The sequence below is a fragment of the Macaca nemestrina genome, chromosome 5, assembly GCF_043159975.1.
Source record: "Macaca nemestrina isolate mMacNem1 chromosome 5, mMacNem.hap1, whole genome shotgun sequence".
NCBI lineage: Eukaryota > Metazoa > Chordata > Mammalia > Primates > Cercopithecidae > Macaca > Macaca nemestrina.
In genome coordinates this window covers 118,011,031-118,030,455 of record NC_092129.1, presented here as the reverse complement: position 1 = coordinate 118,030,455, position 19,425 = coordinate 118,011,031, and the positions used below count along the sequence as shown (strand labels likewise).

The following is a 19,425-nucleotide window of genomic DNA, read 5'->3' as shown; positions in this document are numbered from 1 at the left end:
GAGTCTCCCTGTCTTACCTAAGCTAGACTGTAATGGCATGATCACAGCCCATTGCTGCCTCCACCTCCCAGGACAAAGCAATCCTCCTCCCATATCAGCCTCCTAAGTACCTGAGAAGCAAGGACTACAGTCATACACCACCATCTGCAGCTAATATTTTGCATTTTTTATAGAGATGATAGTCTTCCTATATTACCCAGGCTGGTCTTGAACTCCTAGGCTCAAGCAATCCTCCTGCCTTGGCCTCCCAAGATGTTGAGATTACAGCTGTGAGCCACCACGGTGAGCCCAAATTCCAATTCTCTCTGTCTTCCCCCTCCTCATAGTTATACCATGCAGGCCCAGATATTTTGTTTTTGTTTTTACTTTTTCTATAATTGTTCGTTTTATAGTCCCACCACATGTAACTAGTAAGTGAGGTGAAACGATAGCAATTAGAGTTCAGAGTTATTATTATTTAATCGGGTTGGGCATTCTAATATCTGAATTGAGCATTTTTTTAATCTAGACGTTCATTAAGAGTAGCCAGTTGAGTAGAGAATCCTTGAGATCCACCTAACATTATCTAAGGATAGGAGAAAACTTTACTCATTAAGTATATTCTTTTTTTTTATTATTATACTTTAAATTCTGGGATACATGTGCAGAATGTATAGGTTTGTTACATAGGTATATACATGCAGTGGTGGTTTGCTGCATCCATCAACCCGTCATCTACATTAGGTATTTCTCCTAATGCTAGCCCTCCCCCAGACCCCCACCACCCAACAGAGCCCAGGGTGTGATGTTCCCCACCCTGTCTATGTGTTCTCATTGTTCAACTCCAACTTATGAGTGAGAACATGTGGTGTTTGCTTTTCTGTTCCTGTGTTCGTTTGCTGAGAGTGATGGTTTCTATCTTCATCCACATCCCTGCAAATGACATGAACTCATCCTTTTTTATGGCTGCATAGTATTCCATATTGTATATGTGCCACATTTTCTTTATCCAGTCTATCATTTATGGGCATTTGGGTTGGTTCCAAGTCTTTGCTATTGTGAACATTACTGCAATAAATATATATGTGCATGTGTCTTTATGGTAGAATCATTTATAATTCTTTGGATGTATACCCAGTAATGGGATTGCAGGGTAAAATGGTATTTCTGGTTCTAGATCCTTGAGAAATCTCCACACTGCCTTCCACAATGGTTGAACTAATTTACACTCTCACCAACAGTGTAAAAGTGTTCCTATTTCTCCACATCCTTAAAAGCATCTGTTGTTTCCTTACTTTCTAATGATCACCATTCTAACAGGCATGTTAGAATGGTATCTCATTGTGGTTTTGATTTGTATTACTCTAATGACCAGTGATGATGAACTTTTTTTTCATATGTTTGTTGGCCACATAACTGTCTTCTTTTGAGAAGTGTCTGTTCATATCCTTTGCCCACTTTTGATGGGGTTGGTTTGTTTTTTTTTTTTTTTTTTCCCTGTAAATTTGTTTAAGTTCCTTGTAGATTCTGGATATTAGCCCTTTGTCAGATGGATAGATTGTAAAAATTTTCTCCCATTCTGTAGGTTGCCTGTTCACTCTGATGGTAGCTTCTTCTGCTGTGCAGAAGCTCTTTAGTTTAGTTGGATCCCATGTGCCAATTTTGGCTTTTGTTGCCTTTGATTTTGGTGTTTTAGTTATGAAGACTTTGCCCATGTCTATGTCCTGAATGGCATTGCCTAGGTTTTCTTCCAGGATTTTTATGGTTTTATGTCTTACCTTTAATCCTTTAATCCATCTTGAGTTAATTTTTGTCTAAGGTGTAAGGAAGTGGTCCAATTTATGTTTTCTGAATATGGCTAGCCAGTTTTCCCAACACCATTATAAAATAGGGAATCCTTTCCCTATTTCTTGTTTTCATCAGGTTTTTCAAAGATCAGATGGTTGTAGATGTGTGATGTTATTTCTAAGGCCTCTGTTCGGTTCCATTTGGTCTATATATCTGCTTTGGTACCAGTACCATACTGTTTTTGTAACTGTAGCCTTGTAGTATAGTTTGAAGTCAGGTAGCATGATGCCTCCAGCTTTACTATTTTGTTTAGAATTATCTTGGTTATATGGGCTCTTTTTTGGTCCCATATGAAATTTAAAGTAGTTTTTTCTAATTCTGTGAAGAAAGTCAATGGTAGCTTGATGGGGATAACATTTTGGGCAGTATGGCCATTTCCATGATATTGATTCTTCCTATCCATGAGCATGCAATGTTTTTCTATTTGTTTGTGTCCTGTCTTTTTTAATTGAGCAGCGGTTTGTAGTTCTCCTTGAAGAGGTCCTTCCCATCCCTTGTAAGTTGTATTCCTAGGTATTTTATTCTCTTTGAAGCAGTTGTGAATGCAAGTTCACTCATGATTTGGCTCTCTGTTTGTCTGTTCTTGGTGGATAGAAAGGCTTGTGATTTTTGCCCATTGATTTTGTATCCCAAGACTTTGCTGAAGTTACTTATCAGCTTAAGGAGATTTTGAACTGAGATAATGGGGTTTTCTAAATATACAATCATGTCATCTGCAAACAGAGACAATTTGACTTCCTCTCTTCCTATTTGAATACCCTTTATTTCTTTCTCTTGCCTGATTGCCCTGACCAGAACTTTTAATATTATGTTCAATAGGAGTGGTCAGAGACAGCATCCTTTTCTTGTGCCATTTTTCAAGGGGAATGCTTCCAGATTTTGCCCATTCTGTGTGATATTGGCTGTGGGTTTCTAATAAATAGCTCTAATATTTTCAAGTTACATTCTATCAAGACCTAGTTTATTGACAGTGTTTAGCATGAAGAGGTGTTGAATTTTATCGAAGGACTTTTCTGCATCTATTGAGATAATCATGTGGTTTTTGTCATTGACTTTGTTTACATAATGGATTAAGTTTATTGATTTGCATATGTTGGACCAGCCTTGCATTCCAGGGATGAAACCAACTTGATCGTGGTGGATAAACTTTTTGTTGTACTGCTGGATCGGGTGGCCAGTATTTTATTGAGGATTTTCTCATCAATGTTCATCAGGGATATCAGCCTGATTTGTGTTGTTGTGTCTCTGCGAGGTTTTCATATCAGGATGACCCTGGCCTCACAAAATGAATTAGGGAAGAGTATCTTTTTTTCTATTGTTTGGAATAGTTTCAGAAGGAATGGTATCAGCTCCTCTTTGTACTTCTGGTAGAATACAGCTATGAATCCGTCTGTTCCTGGGCTTTTTTTTAGTTGGTAGGCTATTAATTACAGCCTCAATTTCAGAACTTGTTATTTGTCCAGTCAGATTCAACTTCTTTCTTGTTTAGTCTTGGGAGTGTGTAAGTGTCGAGGAATTTATCCATTTCTTCTAGATTTTTCTAGTTTATTTGTTTTGAGGTGTTTATTCTCTGATTGTAGTTTGCATTTCTGTGGGATCAGTGGTGATATCTGATTTGTCATTTTTTATTATGTCTATTTGGTTCATGTTTTTTTCTTTAGTAGTCTGCCTAGTAGTCTATCTGTTTTGTTAATCTTTTCAAAAAACCAGCTCCTATATTCATTTATTTTTTAAGGGTTTTTTTGTATCTCTATCTCCTTCAGTTCTCCAGTTCTCCTCTGATCTTAGTTATTTCTTGTCTCCTGTTAGCTTTTTAATTTGTTTGCTCTTGTTTCTCTGGTTACTTTAACTGTGATGTTATAGTGTCTATTTTTGATCTTCCCTGCTTTATCCTGTGGGGATTTTGTGCTATAAATTTCCCTCTAAACACTGCTTAACTGTGTCCCAGAAATTCTGGTATGTTGTACCTTTGTTCTCATTGGTTTCAGGTAACTTATTTATTTCTGCCTTAATTTTAAGCTTCATAAGAAAAGGAGAAATAAAATCCTTTACAGACAAGCAAATGCTGAGACATTTTGTCATCACCAGGCCTACCTTTCAAGAGCTCCTGAAGAAAGCACTAAATATGGAAAGGAAAAACTGGTACCAGCAACTGTAAATGCATTCCAAACTGTAAAGACTATTGAAACTATGAAGAAAATACATCAACTGACAGGCAAAATAACCAGCATAGCATCATAATGACAGGATCAAATTCACATATAACAATAGTAACCTTAAATGAAAATTGACTAAATGCCCTAATTAAAAGACACAGACTGGCAAATTGGATAAAGAGTCAAGGCCCATCTGTGTGCTGTATTCAAGAGACCTATCTCACATGCAAAGATACACATAGGTTTAAAATATGGATGGAGGAATATTTACCAAGCAAATGGAAAGCCAAAAAAGAGCAAAGGTTGCAATCTCAGTCTCTGATAAAACAGACTTTAAACCAACAAAGATCAAAAGAGACAAAGAAGGACATTACATAATGATGAAGGGACCAATGCAACAAGAAGAGCTAACTATTCTAAATATATATGCACCCAAAAAAGGAGCACCCAAATTCATAAAGCAAGTTCTTAGAGACTTGCAAAGAGACTTAGACTCCCACACAATAATAGTGGGAGAATTTAAAACCCTACTGTCAATATCAGACAGATCAATGAGACAGAAAATTAACAAGGGCATTCAGGACTTGAACTCAGCTCTGGAGCAAGCTGACCTAATAGACATTTACAGAACTCTCCACTGCAGATCAGCAGAATATAGATTCTTCTCAGCACTGCATTGCACTTATTCTAAAATTGACCACATAATTGGAAGTAAAACACTCCTCAGCAAATGCAAAATAACAGAAATCATAAAAAACCATCTCTCAGACCACGGTACAATCAAATTAGAACCTGGGATTAAGAAACTCACTCAAGGCTGGTCACAGTGGCTCATGCCTATAATCCCAACACTTTAGGTGGCTGAAGCTGGTGGATCAACTGAGGTCGGGAGTTCGAGACCAGCCTGAACAACATGGAGAAAACCCATCTCTACTGAAACTACAAAATCGATTGAGTATGATGGTGCATGCCTGTAATCCTAGCTATTCAAGAGGCTGAGGCAGGAGAATCGCTTGAACCCAGGAGGCCAAGGTTGTAATGAGCCAAGATCACACCATTGCACTCCAGCCTGGGCAACAAAAGTGAAACACCATCTCAAAAAAAAAAAAAAAAGGAAACTCACTCAAAACCACACAACTACATGGAAATGGAACAACCTGATCTTGAGTAAATTTTTCTATGTGAAATAAAAGGCAAAATTTAATTTCATTCAGATCACATTAAGATAAACTTGTTCAACAAGGTTTCAGTGATAAGGGGACAAATTAAATTTAAATTTTCCTGAAAGAGACTATATGTACATAAAAAATAATAAAACCAAAACGTTTGTTTACTGCCTTAAATGTGTCTCTATTAATAACAACATTCTATACAAATTACATTATAGGTATATATAATTAGAAGGTCGTTTTCTATTCCTGGCCCATTGAGAACAAATTACATGTAATTGGATACAGGTCAAGATACTTACTACATGTATTTTGTAGTTTAGTGTCAATTAATCCATTTTGTCGAAGGAGAAAGGGAAGCTTAATGTGAATGAACTGTTCATCTATAATACTTCAAGAGTAAAAGGCATAAACTCAAGTAAACCAAATTTCAGGCCATAATGCTAATGAGTAGATAAAGATGTATCAGCATGATCCAGGAACCTCTGGGCATCCAGCAAATTGGCCATATGCTAATTTCACTCTCTGAGCCATTTCCAGAAGCTAAAATGTAGCTGAACTGGGAAATACTTGTGCTGCGTTCCTACAAGCCTGGCATATCTGTACTTTCTAGACATCTGGAGACACAGTGAGTCAGACCCAGGAGGAATTTTTACAACTCCCAGTAAACAGTGAGTCCCATCTTATAATTTACAGATTATCAAGGCAGGTAGTGAATCCCCAGGACCTCTTTTCTGGTGTTATCCAATTCATTTTATAAAAGTTCACAAAAGTGGAATACAACATACTATGTGTGATTCGTTGTTTTTTTGTTTGTTTGTTTGTTTGTTTTATGGTTGATATTTATATACAGCACCAAACTACATACATTCTAAAACACATTCATGTTTGGTTATCCCATGAACAATTTTCCCTGAGACATAATTTGTTATTCACATTCTATATAAAAGAAAGTAGACATAGAGAGGTTTGATGAATTGGGTCAGGATACTTTTATTCGTATTAGACTTACTGAGCACTCTGTTGTAAGTATAAAAAATAAGATGTAAGAGAAAAGAAATTACACTTTCCTTGTCATGATGCTGTCACAAATAAGCAAACACTTACTATAGAAGACCTAATATAAGTGCCCATAATAAAACAGTCTGCAAACTCAGAGGATGCTGTGGGAGCCTAGGAAAGGATTCTCACGGAAGGTGACTTTAGATGTACACTTTAAAGGATGTGCAGAATTTTAGAAAGAAATAGAGAACAATAAGGACATTCCAGTCAGATGAAGTAGCAGTATCCACTACCAAAACCAAGAAGCTCATCTTGTGTATGAGTACTATAGTCTGAATGTTTGTGTTTCCCTGAGGTGACTTCAGAGATGGGGCTCAAATTCTGGGCCAGATTGAAGAGTTATTGAAACCAGGAATAATTGAAAGCACTTCTCTCTGAGACAAGCCCACTAGTGCCATGTCAGTTTACTATTGCCATGGCAACATCCAGAAGTTAACACCCCTTTCCATGGCTGTGACCTGGAAATTACCATCCCTTTTCTAAGAATTTCTGAATAACCAGCCTCTTAATTTGTATGTAATTAAAAGTGTGTATAAATACAACTACAAAACTAATTTTAAACTGATATTCTGAGCACACTGCCTATGGGTAGCCCTGCTGTGCTAGGAGCAGTACCTCTACTGCTGCTGTACAGTGTTGCATCAATAATAGTTGATGTCTAACACCACCAGCTTGCCCTTGGATACAGAAGTACAGCTCATAGCAGAGCAGGGCTATCCCATAGGCAGTGTGCCCAGAGTAGCAGCTTAGAAGCAGTTTTGCATTTATATTTATACCCATTTTTGATTACATGCAAATTAAGAAGGTTATTCAGAAGTTTTTAGAAAAGGGATGGCGATTTCCAGGTTAGTGCCATGGAAAGGGATGGTAAATTCATGGGCAAAGCCCCAGTTTGGGGGCTCACCTGGCCTATATCTTCCCCAAAATTCATATGCTGAAACCCAATCAATGTGATGTTATTAGAAGGTGGGACCTTTGGGAGTCAATTTGGTCCTGAAGGCAGAGCCCTCATTAATGAGATTAGTGCTCTTATAAAAGAGGTACAAGAGAGCTGCTTTGTTGCTTACACTACGTGAGAACAGTGCAAGCTGGTGCCGTCTATGAATCAGAAAGTAGGCCTTCTCTTGACACCAAATTTGCATGTTCCTTGGTATTGGACTTCTCAGTCTCCAGAACTGTGAGAAATAAATTTCTGTTATTTATAAGCTACCCAGTTTGTCATATTTTGTTATAGGAGTCAAAATGAACTGAGACAGGACAGTCCAAGCAGAGGGAACAGCACTATCCACTACCAAAAGCATGAAACTCATCTTGCATATTAAGACAGATATGTTAATGCAGTAGGGGTCTAGATCTGTTTTGGCTTTTGTTACTTTTTTCTACAACCTCAAGCTGTTTCTCAGCCTAAGGAGGTTTCTTTAGGCTGGGAGCTATCAAGGGTTGAAAATGAATTAAGCTACATCCCCTGGAGTTCAATTAGTGTCCCCCAGGGTGTTCTTGGAAGAGTCTTGGAAAAGTCTCAACATTGATTCAATCTGAGGAACACCACTGAGCCTGGAGGATTACACTCTAGAGTTATCTGTCAATCAAGTTTCATCTTCCAGTAGCTGGTTGCAGAAGAAGAAAGTAATTGGATGCCCATAGGGGCTACTTTCTGAAACTTCATTGCTGATAAACATCTAATTCTTTGATGGTAATAAAGAAAAAAGACAGACTACAGGAAAAAGCAAAATTGAGTTCCTGAATGGCATAATATACACTTCTATTCATATGTGTTCTATATAAGAAGAGTTAATATTTACTTTTACAATTTTAGTTTTCAGTTTTTATTTCTTTTTTAAATTTTTTCTTCTTTCCCCATACCTTCTTAGTTCCACAACACATATATCTTACAGAATCATTACTACATTTATTCTCTTTTATAAGAAAAATAGATTTAGAAATTTTGCTCTTCAGAATGAGTAATTCAATTGGTACTTTTTCCTATTTATGAAAGTCATTTTCCACTTTCACTAAGCTTTCTTTCTTTCATAATTTTTGTTCTAAACAAAGCGAATGTAAAACTGCATGTCCCCTTTTCAGAATTCATTTTGATGTACAAAAGCTCACCTTGGCTGTATTTTGTACAAGAAATATAATAGTTCTTTAACAAAATAGTAAAGGTTGAAATAGGTCAGTCTCACTTTCTATACTGAAATCTTATAAAATATAATAATATAATTAAAGTTGAGCAATTTATAACACTGATTTACTTTTACCATTGAACAAAATGCATTTTATTTTTTATACAGTGAACTAGTGTATTTTTTTCTTTTTCCTTTCTTTTTTCTTTATTTCTTTTACATTTTCATAAGTAATTTTAATTTTTGTCATGGTTTTGTTTGATTATTTGGATGTAACATGGGGATTTAATATGATCTGGCTCTGTGCCTCCACCTAAATCGTATCTTGAATTATCATCCGAATTGTAATTCTCATGTGTTGGGAAAGGGACATTGTGGGAGGTGACTGGATTATGGGAGTGGCTCTCCCATGCTGTTCTCATGATAGTGAGTGAGTTCTCATGAGAGCTAGTGATTTTATAAGGAGCTCTTCCCCCTTCACTCTACACTTTCCTCTCTTGCCATTTTGTAAAGAATGATGTGATTGCTTCCCCCCTTCTGCCATGATTGGAAGTCTCCTGAGACATCCCCAGCCATGTGGAATTGTGAGTCCATTAAACCTCTTTCCTCTATAAATTACCCCATCTTGGGGTATTTCTTCATAGCAGTGTGAGAACTGACATATATAGTAAATTGGTACTGAGGTAGTAAGGATTTTCTGTAAACATATCTTAAAATGTGGAGGCAACTTTGGAACTAGGTAGCAGGCACAGGTTGGAAAAGTTTGGGGTGCTCAAAAGAAGAAAAGATTTGGGAAAGTTTGGAACTTCCTAGAAACTTGTTGAATGGTTAAGATCAAAATACTGTTAGTGATGTGAACAATAAAGTCCAAGTTAAAGTGGTCTCAGATTGAAATGAGGAACTTCTTGGGAACTGGAAAAAAGGTCACTCTTGCTACATAAAGAGACTGGCAGCATTTTGCCCCTGCCCTAGAGATCTGTGGAACTTTGAGCTTGAGAGAGATGATTTTAGAGTGTCTGGTAGAAGAAATTTCTAAGCAGCAAAGCATTCAAGAGGTCACCTGATTGATTCTGAAAGTGTTCAGTTATATATGCTCACAATGAGGTTCTTTGAAATTGCAATGTATGTTTAAAGGGGAAGCAAAGCATAAAATTTTGGAAAATGTGCAGCCTGACCATGTATTCCAAAAAAATTTTCTGGGGAAGATTTTATGCCAGCTGCAGAAATTTGCATGAACAATATCTATGCAGCCTTGAGACATGGTGCCCTGCTTCCAGCTCCAGATCCAGCTCCAGACGCTCCAGTTCCATCCATGGCTAAAAGGGGTCAAGGTATAGCTCAGGCCATTGCTTTAAAGGGGGCAAGCTCCAAGCCTTGGTGGCTTCCACATGGTGTTTGGCCTATGGGTGCACTGAAGTCAAGAACTGAGGTTTGAGAGCCTCCACCTAAATTTCAGATGATATATGGAAACATCAGGATATCCAGGCAGAAGTTTCCTGCAGGGGTGGAGCCCTCATGGAAAACCTCTACTAGGGAAGTCCAGAAAGGAAATATGGGATTGGAGCCTCCACATAGAGTCCTCACTGGGGCACTGCCTAGCAGAGCTGTGAGAAGAGGCCCACTGTCTTCCAGACCCCAGACTGACAGATCCACCAACAACTTGCCCTGTGCACCTAGAAAAGCCACACACATTCAATGCTAGCCCATGTGAAAATAGGTAGGAGGAGGTCTGTACCCTGCAAAGTCACAGAGGCAGAGCTGCCCAAGGCCGTGGGAGCTGCCCAAGGTCTTTTGTATCAGCATGCCCTGCATGTGAGACTTGGAGTTAAAGAAGTTTATTTTGGAGCTTTGAGATATAATGAATGCCCTGTTGGATTTTGGACTTACATGGTGCCTGTAGCCCCTTTCTTTTGGTCAATTTCTGGTCTTTAGAATTGGAGCATTTATTCAATGCCTTTACCCTCATTGTATCTGTTAAGTTGGTGCAAAGTAATTACTAGTTTTGTCCTTGAAAGTAATGGCAGGAACAGCATTTACTTTTGCACCAATCTGATCGGAAGTAACTAACTTTTTTGATTTTACAGACTCCTAGGTGGATGGGAGTTGACTTCTTTCAGATGAGCTTTGAAGCTGGACTTTTGAGTTCATGCTGGAATGAGTTAAGACTTTGGGGACTGTTGGGAAGGCATGATTGTGTTTTAAAATGTGAGAAAAATGAGATTTGGAAAGGGCAAGGGGTGGAATAATATGATCTTAACTCTGTGTCCCAACCCAAATCTCATCTTGATCCCTAATCAAATTTGTAATTCCCACATGTTGGGGAAGGGATCTTGCAGGAGGTGACTGGATCATGAGGGCAGCTCCCCCATGCCGTTCTTGTGATAGTGAATGGATTCTCATGATATCTTATGATTTTATAAGGGGCTCTTCTCCCTTCATTCTGCACTTCTTTCTTCTGCTGCATTGTGAAGGAGGATGTGTTTGCTTCCCCTTCTGCCATGATTATAAATTTCCTAAGGTCTCCCCAGATATGTGGAACTCTGAATCTATTAAACCTCTTTCCTTTATGAATTACCCAGTCTCAGGATTTCTTTATAGCAGTGTGAAAACAGACTAATACAGGATTGCTTAAGAGATTTCCTCTAGATATGTATTTTTTTTTATCTTAGAGCCATGAGATGAAAAGTTTTTTAAAAAGTAAAAGTTACATTGAAATAAGACCAAATGGCTACAAAATTAAAATATGATGTGATTAGAATAGTTTAATTTTCAAACCACATACTATCTTTATGAAATCATTTTTTTATTCTGTTAATTTTGAAATCAAATGTATCTTTAGCCATTGGAGAAATATGTTCTTCTTAACAGTATTAAGAACATCTTTTTTCATAGACTGCACATTCCTCTGAGGGCTGTTAAATCAAGTTTAGCCTAAAACTGCCTCCTTACATATTTAAGTTTGGCCTAAAGGTTTTTCTGTACATTGTGAACTATAACAAGGGGCAGTGTAAACCAATCGTACCTCACACCTTTTCCAATCACTGAGTTTTGGACAATCAAATGTAGCCAACTGCTCAAACTGTGTTCAAATACGGCAAACACCATACTGTAACCAATCCAGTTGTTTCTGTTCTTCACCTTCATTTTCTGTATGTCACTTTCCTTTTGCTGTCAATAAATTTTTTCCTACCATGTGGCTGCACTGGAGTTTCTTGGAATCTGATGTGATTCTGGGGGCTGCCTGATTAGTGAATCATTCATTACACAATTAAACTCCCTTCAATTTAATTTGGCTAATATTTTTTATTTTATCAGGGCCTAAGAAAGCAAATAATTTGAATCAAACTTACCTAGGACAAGAACAATTACTATCAGTTTAATTTTATATATTGTATCAAGTAGAATCATACTCAGTTGTTAAGAGACACCCAGAAACAGAAAGTGTTTTCAACTGTAAAATGGGGTTTGGTTATTTCCCACAAACAAAGAAACCCAGAGATAGACTTTCAGGCTCTTTAAGCTTTGCCATTATTGTGGACTTACCCTTCCCTTCACTGTGTCAAGAAGGCTGCCAGATATGTGGTAATCATATTTTTGTTTCAAACTAAATGAAGGAGGAAAGCAAAAGTTAAAAAAGGTGTGTCTGAGACGAAATGGTTCCCTTAAAAAGCCATTCCAGAATTCCTATCTGAACACTTTTCCTTACATCAGATCATTCAAAATAGTTTCACTTCACCACTGCTAGCCACAAGAAAGGCTGTGAAATACATTCTTTTTAGCTATGCACATTGCTATTCTTAATAAAATCATGTTATATCAGTAGGCAAGAAAAGATGAATCTGTGTTTGATAGACAATTAATCAATGTTTTTTCAACCTATATTATGTTTGGCTCTAAACCAATAATTCAGAATTGACTTATAAAATATGGGAAGATTGGCCAGGCCTGGCGGCTCACGCCCCTAATCCTAGCAATTTGGGAGGCCAAGGCAAGTGGATCACGAGGTCAGAAGATGGAGACCATCCTGGCTAACATGGTGAAACCCTGTCTCTACTAAAAATACAAAAAAAAAAAAAAAAAAAAAATTAGCCAGGCATGGTGGTGGTGCTTATAGTCCCAGATACTGGGGAGGCTGAGGCAGGAGAATGGCATGAACCTAGGAGGCAGAGCTTGCAGTGAGCCGAGATCGTGCCACTGCACTCCAGCCTGGGCGACAGAGCAAGACTCCGTCTCAAAAAGAAAAAAAAAAAAATATGGGAAGATTGTTGGTTTGAGTTACTACTCTAAAGAACACCCAATAAGAACAAAATGAAACACTTAAAGAACACCTTATGAGCCATACTGTAGGAACAAAATGATTCAGAACTTGCTTTTTTAGTCAAAAAGACCTGGGTTGTATTCCTGGCACTAATCTTTTAAACTGTGAAACCTTAATAAGTTATTTAACTTGTGGTCTTAATTTCTTTTTCTGTGATATATGATAATTATTTAGCTATCACATGAGGTTATTATAAGCATTATGTAAGTTAAACCACGAAAAAATGCCAGCAGAGTGCCTAGCATAGAAATCTTAAATACAGCTTAGCTACTATATAGCAATATGATTATTGAAATTGCAAATTAGAACTAATGTAAAAATATAGGAATGGAATGCTCCTTGAAAAGGTAAGTCAGTGGCTGGGCTAGTGGCTCTCTCTTGTAATACCAGCACTTTGGGAAGCCGAGGTGGGTGGATCACTTGTGGTCAGGAGTTCGAGACCAGCCTGACCAAGAGGATGAAACTCCGTCTCTACTAAAACTACAAAATTAGCTGGGCATGGTGGCACACGCCTGTAGTCCCAGCTACTCTGGAAGTTGATACAGGAGAATTGTTTGAAACCGGGAGGCGGAGGTTGCAGTGAGCTACGATCACACCACTGCAAGAGATCGCACCATCTGGGCAAGAGAATGAGACTCCATCTCAAAAAATAAATTTAAAAAAAAGGCAACAACAACAAAAAAGAAAATGGTAAATCCCCGCTCAATACAGTCACAGAAATATTCACATATTACTTGTCTTTGATACTTCCAAAATCTTGTTGTTTTGCATATTTTTTTAAAATGGCAATGTACATCTTAGTAATAGAAAGTGGCATGTGTGTGTTAAATATTTTAAAAATTGGCACTTTAGCCATTTTTAACATCCGTGATTATATTTGAAAATTAAGTGAAAACTTCATTGTTGTAATACCCACTGATCTACTTTAAATAAGGGAAAGGGAAACTTCGATTTCACAATTCCCTTTGCATGCAGTAGAAGCAAGTTGGAATATGTGCACATGACACTATGGATTTTTAACAATTGAGTTGAAGATAAGTAATAAATAATGCCTACCCATACCCTTAGGAATTATGCAGGGTGAAAACAATGTGTTCATAAATATAGCAGTGGGAAGGATCTTTCAGCCTGTTCTTACCAAATCTCTTCTTGATCTGGAACAATTTTCTGTCATCATTTTTGAAAGGTTCTTATCTTAATATTTTCATCATCTTAATATCTAGGGAGATTGTATTTTAAGGGTGAAAGATGGGCTCTAAAAATGTGGGGTTTTTTTCTTGTTTACTTTTTATATCTTAAATTCATCATTACTAAAAAATGGAACATTCTAGAGTAAAAATTGGAGATCCTCATCTGTCACTGACTTTGGACAAATAACTTAAAATTATCTGTATCCTAAACTCCTGAGTGTGGGGATATCAGTGTATAACTTTCTGACTCCAAAAGTTGTGCTAATAATAAAAAAGAAAATTAACATGTTTGTAATTTAGATGACCTGTAGCATTCATTGTGACTTTCAATGTCAGTAGTAAGATCAGGGTTATAGTATAAATATCAGTTCAGCATACTACCAAAATAAAAGGAAATTCAGAGGGTATGTCTGGGGTGGGGATGGGAGAATGAATGGATTTCCAATAGTCTTTTTTCTTTGCCTAAAAAAATACATAATCATCCCATGTGACTCAATAAAAAAAATAACCAAATGAGAAGATTTGACTCCCATGATATGCATTTCAAATTCTAATGTTCACATCATATTAATGTTTTCTTCTATTTCTTTCAATTTGTGCACTTTCCCGGTGAAGAAAACTCATTCCAGAAGTTAAGAACTTGAGCTTTTCTTTTTTTTTATAGATCAGAGTTGTATATAGTTATGCTATCATAAAAAAGGTATTAAACTGGTAAATGGGTTTTACTGGAGCTTATACACTTTGCTGAAGAATAACAAGACCAATATTTCAGGGCATTTATTTGAAAAAGTGCACTTGTAGAGACTTTCTGTTGAATGCGATAAATTTCAGATGCACAAACTTTACAATGGAAGCTCTGCTTTTTCTGCCTATTTCTAATGTAAGCATTTTTATAAATGTCATAGTTATTTATCTTGTAAATACTCTTTTTTATTCCTTTACTGACAAAATAATTCCTATTCCAAAGTAGAGAGATTTTTTAAGTTACTTTAGAGTCTGGCATGTCCTGGATCCCTTAAAACATAGTTGGATATACTGTGTTTTAAAATTTTGCCTTAATCAATTTGTTGGAATTTCATTAATGCAGTTACTAATTCTCTCTCTTTCTTGAATAATGTCAGTGCTTTCCCTTTTCAGGCTATAGCTATATCCTTCCAACTCTTCTGTTTGTTCTAAATAGAATTGTAGCTCTCACCTCACAATTACCTTCTTCTTTTATTTTACATTATATTTTAACTTTAAAAATCCTAATTATACCTTTCACAATTCTAAATGCTCATATTTTCTTGTTGGAGAGACCTGCTCTCCCTCTCTGTCAGACTGTTTGGTTCTAAAATTTCACCCTCTATCCAACCATCTCTGTGCTACAGAGCTCCACTCTTGTGGACCTTGGAAACAGCTGCTTCCCACAATAGGTTGGCTGCCTTCCCAAGAAAGCGCAATTGCTGATGCTTCTCTAAGAGCTGGCTAGCCTTCTTCCCTAATCTGACTGTTCTTCAGGGTGGAAATTGCTTATATACTTAGACTTGAGTATCATTTTATATATTTTTGTCATTTTCTTAAATAACTTTCAAAAACAACAATATATTCTGAATGGAGTTTATTTATTCATTTTAAATGGTTTGAATAGTTGGTTCAAAAATAATTTCAAATCAATTGAAATAAAAACATAACCTGATCAGTAAAATGCTGAATTCAAAAGATTTAATTAGTACAGGTACATTTTATATTATGATCAAAAGAGCCTTGAGAATTCTTGAGGGCTTCTTTTTCTCATGGGAGAGATATAAACTTACAGACACTTGATTAATCTTAAGCAGTTGGGAATTGATCATCATCAGAAAAGACTCATTAAATAAACATCTAAAATCTCAACTACTTTAACTTTTCAAAGTAAACTACCTGTAATTGTTTCAAATAACTTACTACTTTTCCTAGAGATTCTTTAATAATATATATTATTGCTCTACCTGTTGCTTAGAAGTCAGAACATGCTAGTTGCATGCTAATGCATACACATTATGCAAAAACCAACCAAAGATAAAAAGTCTTAATGTATCAGGGAGAGAAGCATGTGTCAGATCTAACCAAGGTCATCAAATACAAAACACAATAAATTTAAGAACTGCTTATCACCTGTCAAAAGAACAAATCTCTAAAGTAAAAGCTTTAGAGAAATTGTAGAGAATGCTGAAAGATCCCAAGGAATCAATAAAAAGACTGTCAAAAAGCCAAAGCCTAGAGTAGGACAAGGCTAAAAATCACCCCTTCTAAATGGAAGCAATTTTTTTTTAAAAAGGATATAAATATTTCAGCTATATCCTTTTCCTATGGTTTTCTGGATGTTAAAGGAAGGTGATTTAAATTATTTACATGTATCCCCAAAATTATTAAAAAATAAATACTTTCCAGAAAAAAATTCTGCTACACTAGAATAGCCTTAAAGAAATTCCAAGTTCATAGGAAGAATATAAAAGTTCATTTTAGAGAAAATCTTGTATTATTTAAAAGAGAGCCTAGAAGAGACAAGACATGAGACATCTTACATAATCTCACATCTGGCTTTGAAGGTTATCTGATAATAACATTAAATTCTTCCAATCATTTGCCTAACAAAATGTTTCAAGAGCATGCATGGACGTAGACTGTGCCTTTAGTCTGTATTGAGATTACTCTTTTTCCTCACAAATTAGAATGAACTAATTATAGGACATCGTGCTAATATACCAAGTGCAATGAGGACAGATGTATCTTGCCTAAATCCCAGGCATCTGCTTGCTTTATTTATTTTTTTTTTAGAAGGCAAATTTTTGTTTATTTGTTTTCCAAATCGTGTTAACGGATTATACATAGACTTCACTGAGGAGCACAATGCCATGGAAAGCCTGCATGACAGAAAAACGTCCTTTCTTATTGCACATTTGTTCTACCCATGCCTAACATACAGAGATAGCACAGTGTAATGCTGTGCTGCTTAACATCTGGTCTGCAGAGCAGCAGCAGCACCTGGGAGCTTATTAGAAATGCACAGGGGGAGCTTCCAGCACAGATCTGTTCTTTAGCGTCTACATTTCAGTAAGATCTGGGGGTAATGCACTTGGGAAGTACTGATACCCTGATTAAGAGCAGGCACTGTGGAGCCAGACTGGCTGGGTTCAAGTGGTCTTTGCTCTTGAAAGGATGCAACTTACAAAACATTTCTGTGCCTTGTTTTTCTCATCTGAAAAATGGAGAAAATAACAAAGTCAGCCCCTTAGGACTAGTGTTAAGGCTGAAGGACCGAATTCACGCAATGCTTTTACAGTGGGTCTGTAATATAGTAAATGTTATTAAAATATTTGCTATTGGCCATGCAAGGTGGCTCACGCCCGTAATCCCAGCACTTTGGGAGGCTGAGGCCGATGGATCACAGGGTCAGGAGTTCAAGACCAGCCTGGCCAAGATGGTGAAACCCCGTCTCTACTAAAAATGCAAAAATTAGCCAGGTCTAGTGGTGGACTCTTGTAATCCCAGCTACTTGGGAGGCTGAGGCAGAGAATTGCTTAAACCCATGAGGAAGAGGTTGCAGTGAGCCGAGATTGCTCCACTGCACTCCAGCCTGGCCGACAGAGCAAGAGTCTGTCTAAAAATAAAAATAAAAATAAATAAATAAATAAATAAATAAAATTGCTATTATATCCCCATTTAGGTTGTGAATAAATGTTATTTTAGAAAGAATAAAAGAGGAAGTGTAATAGGGTTTGTAGGTCGGAGAAAAGTAAAAATGAACGTGAAGGAGTTTATGCTCACTTCCTGCTTTGTGGATAAAGGTGTTCTGATTTGGAATATTGACACGCAATCTTTTAATACCATTGATTCAGATTAGCAAGTCATTGAACATAACATCCTTCCCCAATTACCCAACATCTCAATCATTCTTTATTATTATTAAGATTATGAAAACATATTTAGATCAAACTTCAAAGAAAAAAAGGAAACACCCATAACTGTACCATGATAACAATTATTCTATTTTTATTATTACATTTACAGTTAGGAACAAGTTTTAAAGTCATTTAAAAAATGTACTGAATAAATATTGAAAATACTAATTTATCAACTGAGAGTGATGCTCATTTAAGTCAGAATATATGTGTGTATACAATATATTGTATACAATATATTGTATACACACATATATTATGTATATATACATATATTGTATACACACATATATTCTGACTTAAATGAGCACGTACATTATTTATATATATAAAATGTAACAGATTTTCTTTTGAATGATTTAAAGCTCATGAAATACAGTTCATGTATCCACATTCCCTATGTGTTCACAGCATCTTTAGTTGTAAATGAGATAGGAACTAATGAAATTAAAAGTTTTCATTTCATGTTAACATATTTAAATTATGTGATTTTCCTTGTGTTGTTTTATCATTTTGCTATTATTTTATGATATCTGACATACCTAATCATTTGCCTAACAAATAGTCTTTAAAAAACACAAATATTTCCAGAAGTATTATATGAGTTTAAGTCCGAGTATTCAGAGCTAATTTTAAAAAAGGACTAGTAAAAGGTACAAATATTTTTTTTTTCTGCCTACTTGAGTTCTGTACTTATTGGCCTCAATGTTCTAGGGCTATATTAAAGAACATTAATATAACAGAATAATGGGATAACATGTCTGAATATAGATCCAGTGTTGTATAGTCTCTTTTTCTGTTGTTTGTTTAGGTTTGATTTGGTTTTGTTCGCACCAACAACAAAAAAAATTCCTTTTCATTAAAGTCCATTTCACTATAGGTTTCAATTATACACTCAGATATTTGTATCTTATTTCACTTGAACATTCATTTGCAATTTTACACAAAGTTTTATGGACAACTATCATAAAGATGATACTTTTAATTTTCATAAATAATGAATAAAGAATAAAAGGCCATTCCCCTATGAATTTTTAAAAATTCAATTTGTTCAGACAAAAGGCAACTGGGGTTATAGTCAACCAAACCTGTTTGAAAAATAAATCATTTGACGTACGAAAGATGGTTGGGTTAAGAAAATGTTAAACTAATTTGAATTCTATAATACAATATATTTAAATATCGTTTGTACCTGTGAATGCAAAAATTCCAAAAATATAGAGACAAAAACTATGATAAAAGCATGCTTGAACAGTATGACCTATTCCAGTTAAATAGGATATTTACACCAAATGTGCATTAAAACAATAAAGCAATAAGTGTAAGAAGTGTGAAGATAAAAATTCAATGGTTTAAAAAATGGTTGAAATATGAATGGTGCTTTTTCTGCAATAAACAAGAGAAACATTTACTATAACCTCTGAAAGTGCTGAGAAATGTGACTAGAAATATAAATGCCTGTGTATTTCAGGTGATGTGAGTCAAGCCTTCAGAGAAAATCACCACGGGACTTTAACTATGAGAGAATAGTGAAGGGTTTTATATTTTTGTGAGTTCACATAGAGATCACTTTTATTTTCTCCTTTCATTTAACACAGATGTATATGAGACCTGAGAATTACTCAAAAAATAGAGTAGGATATGTAAAAGTGTAGTA

The 19,425-nt window shown here is 36.0% G+C and overlaps 1 long non-coding RNA gene across 1 annotated transcript in view; it reads left to right on the top strand.

Annotated features, from left to right (window-relative positions):
• Nucleotides 1-19,425, top strand: part of LOC105479498 (uncharacterized) — a 143,677-nt gene that overhangs the window by 82,809 nt on the left and 41,443 nt on the right. The window lies entirely within an intron of this gene.